This window comes from Chiloscyllium plagiosum, unplaced genomic scaffold (assembly GCF_037043375.1).
Source record: "Chiloscyllium plagiosum isolate Xiang-an unplaced genomic scaffold, Cpla_swu_hap1 HiC_scaffold_45, whole genome shotgun sequence".
In the NCBI taxonomy this organism is placed as follows: Eukaryota; Metazoa; Chordata; class Chondrichthyes; order Orectolobiformes; family Hemiscylliidae; genus Chiloscyllium; species Chiloscyllium plagiosum.
The window spans coordinates 4,351,570-4,364,965 of record NW_028270183.1 but is presented as its reverse complement, the minus strand read 5'-3'; positions in this window follow the sequence as shown (position 1 = coordinate 4,364,965).

Genomic DNA, 13,396 nt, shown 5'->3' with positions numbered 1-13,396 from the left:
GGCAGTTATTTCAGGTACAGTATTTCTTTACAGTACCTTCGGTACTGCTTCAAAGATGGGGAATGTTTCTTCTGTTTTCTGGGCTTTGATGTTTCAGACAATCTATTTAACGAATTTCTGTGTGCAGGCTTACTTAACAGGAGGTTGGAATATTCTGAGGTTTGATGGTGAAATGAATGTTGAGAGTGCCATATTTTGATTCAGATGTATAATAGCATGTGGCTATTAAACATTCCTTAACCTTGGACCATTCCAACTTGTATCATGAATAAAACAAAATACCTTTGAAAAATTGGTCAAGCTCATTTTGAAATGGTGTAATGAGTGGAACTTTCAGATTTTGTAATCCTTCAGGTGTCATGCTACAACTGCCTTGCTACAAACTGAAGTGCCTTGCACAGCAATATTTTAATGTGTTGAGTTTCGAGCTTAATTGTTCCTGTACAGACAGCAACTTTGAAACTATACCTGTGTCCCATTCCTCACCTAACCTGAAACAACTATTTGAAAAAAAAAATTTTAATCATTATTTTAAAATAACTTGTCTTAGGCAAAGCAGCATCTGCATGACTGAAACAAAGGTACACCCAATACTTATACACTGTCCGTCTCAACAAGCAATCAAGAGCTCAATTAAAGTTAGTACAGTTTGTAATATATAATCTTTTGACAGATATAATCCTAGTCCCTTAAATGCTCAAGTTGTTGACAATGTTTCACTTGTTGTTATTAGTTCTTTAACATTTGCGGGTCTCAGTTGTCCATGTGTTTAGTGTCACTTTTTTTATTAGTTACATTTTTGAAGCCAAAGTTTTAGATTTTATTTTTGCCAGGAATTACCCCAAACTGTTACACAGCAATTGCTCTTGAATAGCCTGATTAGATTTTTAAGGGTAATTCCCCCCTGTTTGGGCCCCTCCCTAGATGAAACAGGTTGAGTAGTTTCCCTGTTCCTAAAGTTAGTGTGAATTTCCCCCTTTCTGTGTTAATATATTTGTAATTAACCAATTTGGGGAAAAATTCACGTGTGGCCCACTTTTCTTTTAAAGAGGCTACGCTCCATTGACTGTGAGGATGGTTTAGAAAAAGCAATTTGCAGCCAGATCTTCTCTGGTAACCATTGGGCTTGTCATATTGGCCTTCTTATTGGAGTTGAATCGATTCAAGATCTTGGAGGGAATGAAAGAAGGCTCCAGATCACGTGTAAAATCAAAGTTCCAACCTTCCAAAAATTCGACAGTTTACTTTTTAAAGTCACTTTCAACCCTGTAGTAACTTTTTCACTGATACCTCAGATACATAAATTGCCAAAATATAATCTGTTACAGACACACAACCATTTTATAAATAAATTTGTGTTTAGTACAAAAATGTCTTAAATCTGTGGCGGTAAGTGCAGCCAATGATGATTTTTGAATGTCTTGACATTGTGGTTGTATTTGCAGTTCTGCTGAAGACTCATTAAATGCATTCAAAAATTACTATTTGTTATATATTATATCAGACTAACTGAAGCCACAGTTCTTTATCAATACATAATGAGCTACAAAGGGAGTTGACATTATTGAATCTATGTAGAAGGTTTTAATTAATTTCCATTAAACGTCTGTGTTTTGTGACCTATGTGCTTGAAGAAAAAGAGAGCAGTCAAGAAAATAAGGTGCTTTTTTGTCCTCCTCACTCATCAAATTAAATTGATGCATGAAAAGAAATCCAAAATTTTGAGGTTCCACATCTGTCTTGCTCCCAATCAACATAAGGAATAGGCCTTCTGGCCTGTTAACCCTGCTCTGCTATTCCATAAGATTATGGCTGATCTTTTCAAGGACTGTGCTCCACTTAGTTGCCTGCTCACCATAACCCTTAATTCTTTTACTGTTCACAAAATGCATCTATTTTTGTCTTAAAAACATTCAACGAAGTAGCCTCAACTGCTTCACTGGACAATTCCAGAGATTCACAGTGAAAAGTTTGAAATGCAGTTATTGCTAAGGCCAATTATTGGTATTCCAGGAGTTCACTAAACAACAGCCACCAGTACACTTGATAGTGCAGGCATACCTAGTTGGAAGAGGCAAAATGTATTTATGTGTACATGTGTATATTTTTGACATGAAAGCTCCGGAAGTGTCAGCTCTGTTACAAGCACATTTGGCTGTGGGTCAAGATTGTGGACTCAAGGCCCTCTCCAAGACTTTCATGGGAGATATTACTGTCTGTATATTCTGTTGGACATTACATTTATTTAGTGAAGATCAGGATATTTTCCTGGTGTTCTGGCTAACCCCGCATAGCCCGGTTCTACCTCCTACCCAAGATCCACAAGTCTAATTACCCCGGCAGACCCCATTGTCTCGGCCTGCTCCTGGCCCACCGAACTCACCTCCACATCCCCCTCCCCCCCGATCCAGGAACTCCCCACATATGTTCAGGACACCACTCATGCCTTCCACCTCCTCCAAGACTTGCGTTTCCCTGGTCCCCAACGCATCTTCACCGAGTACATCCAGTCCCTATACATCTCCATCCACCATGACGAGGGCCTCCAAGCCCTGTTTCTTCCTCTCCCGACGTTCCCATCAGTACCCTTCCACTGACACACACACTAGTCCTCACCCTCAATAATTTCTACTTTGAATTCTCCCACTTCCTCCGGACGAAAGGGGTAGCCATGGGCACCTACTCGCAGAGCGATTCAAAGAACATCTCCGGGATACCTGCATCAACCAACCCCATCACTCTTTGGCCGAACACTTCAACTCCTCCTACCAGGACATGCAGGTCCTGGGCATTCCTCACTAACCACCCGATGCCTCGAGGAAGAATGCCTTATTTTCCGCCTTGGGACCCTCCAACCCCAGGGCATCCATGTGGATTTCACCAGTTTCCTCATTTCCCCTCTTTCCCCCCCCACCCCACCTTTTCCCAGTTCCAAACTTCCAACACAGCACCACCCTCATGACCTGTCCTACCTGTCCATCTTCCTTCCCACCCATCACCATTACCCCCCACCTCCAAATACCAATCGTACTTTCAGCTACCTTCCCCCCAGCCCTCTTCCATTTATCCCACCACCCCCTTGGCTCACAGCTTCATTTCTGATGAAGGATTTTGCCTGGAATGTCGATTTTCCTGCTTCTCTGATTCTGCCTGACCTGCTGTGCTTTTCCAGCACCACAGTCTCGACTCTAGTCTTCAGCATCTGCAGTCCTTACTTTCACCTAACATTTATCTCTTGCCTATCCAAAACATAACCTGATTATTAATTTGAATACAACTTCTGTGTCTTTGCTGCACTCAGCTTGACTGACACATAAGTTAGAGTTAGCGAGTTGTGAGAAGATTTGTAGCTCAGGTTGAGGTTCTGGATGTAAGTTTACTTGCTGAGCTGGAAGGTTTGTTTTCAGACATTTCACCACCCTACTAGGTAACATCAGTGAGCCTCTAGTGAAGTACTGGTACTATATCCCACTTTCTATTTGTGTGTTTCGGTTTCCTTGGGTTGGTGATGTCATTTCCTGTGGTGGTGTTTCCTCTTCTTTTTCTCAGGGAGTGGTAGATGGGATCCAAATCGATGTGTTTGTTGATAGAGTTCCAGTTGGAATGCCATGTTTCTAGGAATTCTCATGAATGTCTCTGTTTGGCTTGTCCTAGGATGGATGTGTTGTCCCAGTTAAAGTCATTTTCAACCAAACAGACTACATTGAGAAAGCGAATGCACTGCTTGCAGATACCAACACTTCCCAACAGGTGGCGATACACCTGACCCCCACAACTAGAGAACTGAATCACAGCCTTACTCAAAAAACTTCAGAAATCTGGAGAATTAAACAAGACAGACTTGCCAAAAATGAAACCAGACAGCTCCAACACACCACGCCACAATGGATTACCCAACATTCACAAACCAGGGGCCCTCCTCAGACCTACAGTCTCGCTATCTGGAACACCAATGTACAGATTAGCTAAGGAACTACACCAAAGACTAAAACATTTAGTAGAAGACTCACGCCACTCCATTCACTCCACCCAAGAATTCCTGAACACTATCAAAGATACCAAGATAGGAGAGGATGAAATAATGGTCTCCTTTGATGTAACAGCTGTGTCCACATACATCAAGTAATACTGACTACACAATTAGAAGACTCAAAGACACACACACCAAATACCACCAACTTCATCAGCAAGGACATCATCATCAAGCTGGTGGCCCTATGCCATACCACCCATTTCACTTTCAATAACAAAACCTACAGACAAACCAACGGAACACCCATAGGATCTCCGATATCAGGGTTCTTAGCAGAGATGCAAACAAACAACTGCCAACCATCCAACCCTAACTTTGGGTCCGCTATGTAGATGACACCTTTGTCATCACTAAAAGAAACAAATTAGAGGAAATTTTCAAGATCATCACTAATACCCTTACTGGCATAAAGTTCACAAAAGAGGAGGAAAACCACAACAAACTGCCATTCCTAGATGTCACAGTAGAACGAACAGTCAGTGGGGATCTTCAAACCAACGCCTACAGGAAAACAACACATACGGACCAAATACTGAACTACAGAAGCAATCATCCCAAACTCCACAAACAAAACTGCATTAGAACATTATTTCAATGAGCTGCCACACACACCAGCACCAAGGAACTAAGAAGAGCAGAAGAAAACCACCTATCCAGTGTACAGAGGAATTTTGATTGTCTGAACGAGATGGGCGGGGCATTATTTCATTCAGATAATTGATTATTCAGTTAATTGATTCAATGCCTCTGCTCTGGGGCTCCGCGTTTCTAAAGTTTCCTTTGTCCTTGCTCTGCCTGCCTTGCTCCCTCTCTCTGTCTCTCTTTGTTTCTGAGCAGACACACACATGTGTGCAAGGGACCTGCAGCATTGCTGAAGCCGACCCCTGCCCCCCAATCAGTTGCACTTGCTAGGTCCACTCCCCGTTCAGGAGACTAGGCAGCAGCACACTGCGCGTGAGCCTCCACCCCCTGCAACCCTGACCCCGCCCAGCTCCGCCAACACTGTCCGACCCCACCCCTCCGTCTGAGTGCCCCCCCCCAACCCTGACCCCCCCCCAGTCTCTGTCCGACCCCTTCCAACCCCGCACCCCCGACTGACCCCCCCCAAAAAAACCGTCTGAATTCCCCCACCCAGACCCCAACCAACCCTGCCCACCATCCGCCCCCCCCCCAACCCTGTCCAAACCCGCCTCTGTCCAACCCCACCCAACCCTCTCCAACCTCACCCCCATCTGACCCCAACCGGCCCTCCATTCCACCCCCACCCCTTCCTGCCCCAACAACCCCATCTAACCCCGCCACCCATCTACCCACCAACACACGACAACAGCAGCTCATGAACTTAAAAGACCCGACACAGACAAACAAAACTAATGTCATTTACAAAATACCATGCAAGAACTGTAACAAACACTACATTGGACAAACAGGCAGAAAACTAGCCACCAGGATACACGACCATCAACTAGCCACAAAAAGACATGACCCACTATCACTAGTATACTTACAGACTAGGAAGGACACCACTTTGACTGGGACAACACATCCACCCTAGGATAAACCAAACAGAAACATGCATGAGAATTCCTAGAAGCATGGCATTCCAACCGGAAAACTATCAACACATCAGTTTGGATCCCATCTGATGACCCGCTGAGTTTCTTCTGTAAGTCTGTTGTCTTTCAGGGAGGATACCAGTGTTGCTAGGAAGACTTTTATATCCGGATCCCTGCGGTTGAAGTTCATCCCTTGTACTAGGACGGCATTTTACGTGTTTGAGGTTCTTTATCCAAGTCTCTGATTTGTCCATGTCATTGCTGTGAGAGAGCTTGTCCAGTTTTTCTTGTAGGGCTAGTTTTTGCTTTGTCTTGGTCTGCTGTTGTTTCTGAAGAAGGGCTTATGCCCGAAACGTCGATTCTCCTGCTCCTTGGATGCTGCCTGACCTGCTGCGCTTTTCTAGCAACACATTTTTAAGCTCTGATCTCCAGTATCTGCAGTCCTCACTTTCTCCTCCCTGCTGTTGTTTAGTGTTAATGGCTTGTTCTAGCATACTTGTCCATTCATGGTCAGCCGCGTTAGTGTACAGAGTTTTTTGGCGCAAAATTTCTCATTTGTATTTGTGGGCATCACGTCATTTTTTTTGTCGCATTCTGTGACTGTTCTGTTTTCCTGGCTCGTGGGGTGTTGAAACATGGTTTGTATTTGTAGGAAGTACAGTTGTTGCCATGTGGCACTCAGTCATATGGTGTTGGTTTCCTATCTTCAGGCTAATTTGAGCGTATTGCGCCCACAGGTGTTTGAGATTTTGGAGAAGATTTGTAGCTCAGGTTGTAAGTTGGTGGATTTGATCTCAGACATTCCATCACCATGCTAAGTAACATTATCAGTGAGCCTCTGGTGAAGTACTGGAGTTCTGTCCCACTTGCAATGTATCTCTCTTGGTTTGTTGTGGTAGGTGATATCATTTCTGGTTCTGTTTCTGAGAGGTTGGTAAATGGGGTCCAAATCTATATGTTCGTTAATGGAGTTCCGGTTTGATTAAGCGAAAGTGAGGACTGCAGATGCTGGAGATCAGAGTCAAGATTAGAATGGTGCTTTAAAAGCACAGCAGGTCAGGTAGCATCCGAGGACCAGGAAAATTCCAGTTTGATTGCCAGGCATCTAGGAATTCCCACACATGCTCTTTGTATGAAGAAATGTGTTCTGCCATTATCTTGAATAGCCTAGCTACAATTTTAAGATCACAGGCACGGTGGTTAGCACTGCTGCCTCGCAGCGCCAGAGACCTGGGTTCAATTCCCGCCTCAGGTGACTGTGTGGAGTTTGCACATTCTGTCCGTGTCTGCGTGGGTTTCCTCCGGGTGCTCCGGCTTCCTCCCACAATCTAAAAATGTGCAGGCCAGGTGAATTCGCCATGCTAAATTGCCCCTAGTGTTAGGTGAAGGGGTAAATGTAGGGAAATGGGTCTGGGTGGGTTACGCCTCAGCAGGTCGGTGTGGACTTGTTGGGCCGAAGGGCCTGTTTCCACACTGTAAGTAATCTAAAAAAAGTCTTTGTTTAGCCTGTCCCAGAATGGATGTATTGTCCCAGTCGAACTGGTGTCCCTCTTCGTCTGTGCGTGTGGATGCCAGGGATAGTTGGTCATGTCTTTTGGTGGCTAGTTGGTGCTCAGCTAGCTTCCTGCGATTTGTCCAGTGTAATGTGTGTTGCCGTCCTTGCAGGGTATTTTGTGTATGACGTTCGTTCTGCTCGTTGTTGGTACTTTAAATTCATCAGAAGCTGTTTCAGTGTGGCGGTAGCTTGTGGGCTACCATGACGTCTAGGGGCTGGAGTAGTCTGGTCGTCATCTCTGAGATGTCTTTGATGTGTGGTAGGCTGGCTAGAGTCTCTGGGTGTGTTGGGTCATCTTGTTTAAATCTGTTGTGCAGGAATCAGCAGACTGCGCTTATCGGGTACCCTTTGTTCCTGAATACATTGTATAGGTGTTTTTTCCTTGACTTCTCTTAGTTCCTTAGTTTACTGTCGCTTGATTAAATAATGTCCTGATGCAGCTCCGTTTATGGGTGGTTGCTGCTGTAGTTGAGTATCTGGTTGAGTAAACAGGAAGACACAACATGCCCAGAGACTCTCTCCACCCTACAGTATATCAAAGAAATTGCAGAGGTGACAATTGACTACTCCAGCCCCTAAGCGTCATGGTAGCCCATAAACCTACCACCACACTGAAAAACCCCTGATGAATTTAAAGGACCCTATACCAACAACGAGCAGAATAAATGTCATATACAAAAAAATCTGCAAGGACTGCAACAAATAGTGCGTTGGACAAACGGGCAGGAAGCTAGCCACCAGGACACATAAGCACCAACTAGTCACCAGACGACATGGTAAAAACAATGACTGCAGATGCTGGAAACCAGATTCCAGATTCTGCTGGAAGAGCTCAGCAGGTCAGGCAGCATCCGAGGAGCAGTAAAATTGTTGTTTCGGGCAAAAGCCCTTCATCAGGAATAAAGGCAGAGAGCCTGAAGCGTGGAGAGATAAGCTAGAGGAAGGTGGGGGTGGGGAGAAAGTAGCATAGAGTACAATAGGTGAGTGGGGGAGGGGATGAAGGTGATAGGTCAGGAAGGAGAGGGTGGAGTGGATAGGTGGAAAAGGAGCTGGCCAGGTCGGACAAGTCCAGACAAGGCATGGGGACAGTGCTGAGCTGGAAGTTTGGAACTAGGGTGAGGTGGGGGAAGGGGAAATGAGGAAACTGTTGAAGTCCACATTGATGCCCTGGGGTTGAAGTGTTCCGAGGCGGAAGATGAGGCGTTCTTCCTCCATGCGTCTGGTGGTGAGCGAGCGGCGGTGAAGGAGGCCCAGGACCTCCATGTCCTCGGCAGAGTGGGAGGGGGAGTTGAAATGTTGGGCCACGGGGTGGTGTGGTTGATTGGTGCGGGTGTCCCAGAGATGTTCCCTAAAGCGCTTTGCTAGGAGGTGTCCAGTCTCCCCAATGTAGAGGAGACTGCATCGGGAGCAACGGATACAATAAATGATATTGGTGGATGTGCAGGTGAAACTTTGATGGATGTGGAAGGCTCCTTTAGGGCCTTGGATAGAGGTGAGGGAGGAGGTTTTGCAATTCCTGTGGTGGCAGGGGAAGGTGCCAGGATGGGAAGGTGGGTTGTAGGGGGGCGTGGACCTGACCAGGCGGAAAGAGGTGGGGAGGGACATATATCCCTGGTGGTGGGGTCTTTTTGGAGGTGACGGAAATGTCGGTGGATGATTTGGTTTATGCGAAGGTAGGGTGGAAGGTGAGCACCAGGGGCGTTCTGTCCTTGTTACGGTTAGAGGGGTGGGGTCTGAGGGCGGAGGTGCGGGATGTGGACGAGATGCGTTGGGGGGCATATTTAACCACATGGGAAGGGAAATTGCGGTCTCTAAAGAAGGAGGCCATCTGGTGTGTTCTGTGGTGGAACTAGTCGTCCTGGGAGCAGATACGGCGGATGCGGGGGAATTGGGAATACGGGACCAACTATCACTGGTATCCACACACAAAGAAGTTCAACTGGGACATCCATCCATCCAGGGACAGGCTAGTCAAAGACATGAGTGGAAATGCCTGGAGGCTTGGCATTCAAACCGAAACTTCATTAACAAACCCCATTTTGGGCCTATTTACCAATCTCTCAGAAACAGAACCAGAAATGATATCACCTCACACAATGAACCGAGGAGGTAAATAGCGAACAGGACAGAACACCAACGCATCACCGAAGGCTTACTGATGATGTTACTCAGCATGGTGACGAAACATCTGAGAATAAATCCACCAGCTCAGGAAGCGAACCTACAACCTAAAATTAATAAATTTGACAGATTGTGTGTCAGTGTTAAACTCATATCTAAAACATTCTGAACTGACTAAAGTTTACAAATTGTGGGTGAGTTTTCTTGTTATGATGTATGCCATGTGGTTTACTACACATTCATATGGATTAGAAGAGTGATTTTCTGTTTTCTTCTGACCTGACCACACGCATAAAGAAGTCAGGAAATTACAATTAGTTTCAGTTCGCTAGACTAATTGGAGAATTAACTGAATTTCTCACATATTTACTATAATCTGCTACTAGCAAGTACAAGGATGTGAAAATTGGAAAAGCAGAGAATCATGTCCTATTCCGAACACAGAATTTGCTGATGCCATTGTACTGGTAATGGAGGGGGAACCTCATACTGATACATATATAGGGTATGTCCTGTGAGTTTTCTCCACTGTTGAGTCTAATGCTTTTGGAAATGGCCTGAAATTTTCTGTAAAATGAGAAATCATTATTACTGTCAGCACAGCTGGGCTAGTACTAACTGCTGAATCTAGTTCTCAGCATTGCGTTTGTAGGTCACTGAAGCATTACATTTATGGAAAACACTGCCAACCTTGAGCACTAAGTACAGACTTGAATCAGCAAACACAAGAACAGGGTGACACCATTTAGTCCTTTGAGGATGTTCTATTTGATGTGTTCATGGCTACTCTATGACCTAATTTAATTAGTGCATTTTCTTTTAGGATCTTTGTCGATTTTATATCTGTAAGTCACATGGGAAGCCATTGAATCTTGCATCATGACGTAATTCCATAATCATTGTCAAAAGTCCACACTTTGACCACCAACTTTGACTTAAATTGAGGGATGTCATTACAATTAAAGGGCTTGTCGTGTAACAGGTAATGAATGCCCCATCTCTGAGCAAGAAACTCCAGTTTGAGTCCCATTCAAGTACTTAATCGCCAAAGAAAATCCATCCATAACATGGCTAAGTACCTGCCAATCCTTCCAACATATGTAAATATTATGATCACAGGTGATGATAATAATACTGTACAAAATATATTCAAAAATGAAATTTTGCTTGATAGATATGTATGTTTGTTTAATTAATGTGGTGGTTAATCATTGAGACATAATCACGAGGCTGTAATTTTCTTTAACAGAACAAAATGCAAAACACTTTTAAAGAATATATATATATGGGATGAACTTAAAATACACCAAACAAAATTTCAACCAGTTTCCAAATATACTTTGTTACAGAGACAAGTTCACAGAAATTATACCCCTATCTCAACTTATTAGGGTTCTACTGAATTGACTCCTGACAGTTTAACTACTGTAGACTGGGAAGCTAATTCAATTATTCCTGTCCAAATCTGCAGATGTGAACTTTTCACAAACCAGAGAGCTTAAACTTTCTTAGTTCTAATAAGCTGTTAACCAAATTTTGCCAGTTTAAAAACTTTAATCCTTCTGCTGTGATGACTTATTCTCTGAATCCTCACCTGGGAGAGGAACAAAACTTATTTATAAACTCAACACTAGTGTTTTCTCAACTGAACTGTAAACAAATGACCTATGTTTATCGAACAGTATAAACATCAGCATTTTATTGGACAAAAGGAGTCTGGCTTTGTTTCATTTTTTTTTTAAAGAAACACCTTCAGAGAAGTAACCAATACCTACCCATCTCTATTTTGAAATATAAATTGTAAAAGTTATACAAATTATACATTCAGTTCTGTGATACAAAATACGTTCTGGAACAACATCTCATGTTCAGCTTAGATGCTTTCCAGCCTCCATTTGTCTTACAACTCCCATCATACCTGTTTTGTTTACATTGCTCTCAGTGGAGGGGACGCATTCCTCCCTCTGCCCCTTAATTTACACCCATTTTACATCTCTATTTTTCTTTCACCACAACCAACAACCCTTTTTACACTGGGCCTTGCTTTCCATTTATATGTTTGGGTTTCTTTGGGTTGGTTACATCACCAACCCAAAAAAACCCAAACACATATATAGAAATCAGGAATCATCAGCAGTGCTTCATCTGGAGGCTCACTGATTATGTTAGCCAGTATGGTGACGAAACATCTGAAAATGAACCTTCTAGCTCAGCAAGTAAACTTACATCCAGAACCTCAACCTGAGCTACAAATCTTCTCAAACTTCGCTTCACATCATGTATTTTTCTCACTCTTCCTCTGTTCTTTCAAAGGTAAAATACTGTAGAAATATTTTCCAACCCTTTCTCTTTCCACAGATGCTGCCAGACTCAATGAGTTTCTCCAGCAATTTTTGTTTATGCCTTACAGTACACACTGACTTTTAGCTGTCACCTCTGCCCTTATTTTTCTATCACATATTTGTTTTTAAAACATTCGTCCACCTCCCTTTGGAAAGCTATCATGGATTCTGCTTCCACCACCATTTCAGTTTATGCATACCACTTGCTGACAACTCTGGAACAGCAAGTGCACCGAACCTCTGGTTACTTTAGTGAAACATAACATGTTCTGCGTTCAAAGACTTCACTCCTTGACCGCTGTCAAATTAAAGACGCTTTTGGGTGGTACGTGTATGGAATGAGTTGCCAGAGGATGTGGTGGAGGCTGGTACAATTGCAACATTTAAGAGGCATTTGTATGGGTATATGAATAGGAAGGGTTTGGAGGGATATGGGTCGGGTGCTGGCAGTTGGGACTAGATTGGGTTGGGACATCTGTTTGGCATGGACGGGTTGGACTGAAGGGTCTGTTTCCGTGCTGTACATATCACGGCAGTTTTGGAGTGGCTCAGTGGTTAGCACTGCTGCCTCACAGCACCAGGGTCCCAGGTTTGATTCCAGCCTCGGGCAACTATCTGTGTTGAGTCTGCTCATTCTCCACATGTCTGCGTGGGTTTCCTCCGGGTACTCTGGTTTCCTCCCACAGTCCACAGATGTGCAGGTTAGGTGAACTGGCCATGCTAAATTGCCCGTAGTGTTAGGTGCATTAGTCAGGGGTAAATGTAGGGGAATGAATCTGGGTGGGTTGCTCTTCGGAGGGTCGGTGTGGACTTGTTGGGCCGAAGGGCCTGTTTCCACACTGTAAGGGAATCTAATCTAATCACGATAGGAAAGGAAGCAGTCAAAAATAAGAGCTAACAATGCAACGAAAATACATTTGAAGAATAAACCGAGGTGAGGGGAAGTGTGACCTTTGCTATAAATTATAGGAAGCAAGTTCCAGTGAATGGGGGCTACATCAGTGAGCATTAAAGAACGTGGGCTTATTCAATCACGGCTGAGGAAGTTACTGAAATGATTGTCTCAAATTTAAAACAATAGTCGAACCGATATTGCTTTATTCTTGCTGAAACTATGTCTCGTGGTGCTGTTAATGGAGTAAGGCACAGGGTTGCACAGTGTGGAGTATTTCAGCCCAGTTACTACAACGAGCAGTAGTCACGCCCCCTCCCTCCCATTCATCTTTTCAGGAGTACAGCCTCGGAGGATTCCATTTCGGGAAGAGGGGGGGACTACTTCAGAAAAGCAACCTCCTGCAAATATCCACTTTTATCAGAATCACTGTGATTACTCATAATCAGATAGTTACTTTAATGTAAAGAAATCACAAGTAATGAAATATTTTGCTCACAGCATGAGTGCTGGATGGAATAAAAACATAAACAAATAATTACAACAACCCCCCGTTGTTATTTTTCTGGGATTCTGATGATGAATGACTTGGACCGTGAGCATGAACCATAACGTGCAGGAGGAGGGGGGTGGCCATCGTGTGTTTTAGAAAGAAACCTCCCGCTAAGTTCATTGTTGAAACATAGAAGACACCAGCTGAATTGGCCAAATTAATTATTAATGGTGGCGGTTGAATATTGATGTTCTGATTCTGACCTGGGTGTTCAAAATGATGATTTATGACTCGTCCCCCCTCCCACTTGGCAGCGGGTCGACCAGTCCTGATCGCGCGCGAAACTCCCCGCCCGCTCGCGCCGCTGTTTTCCGCCCGGAGCCGGGAACCGCCGCCCCCTTTCC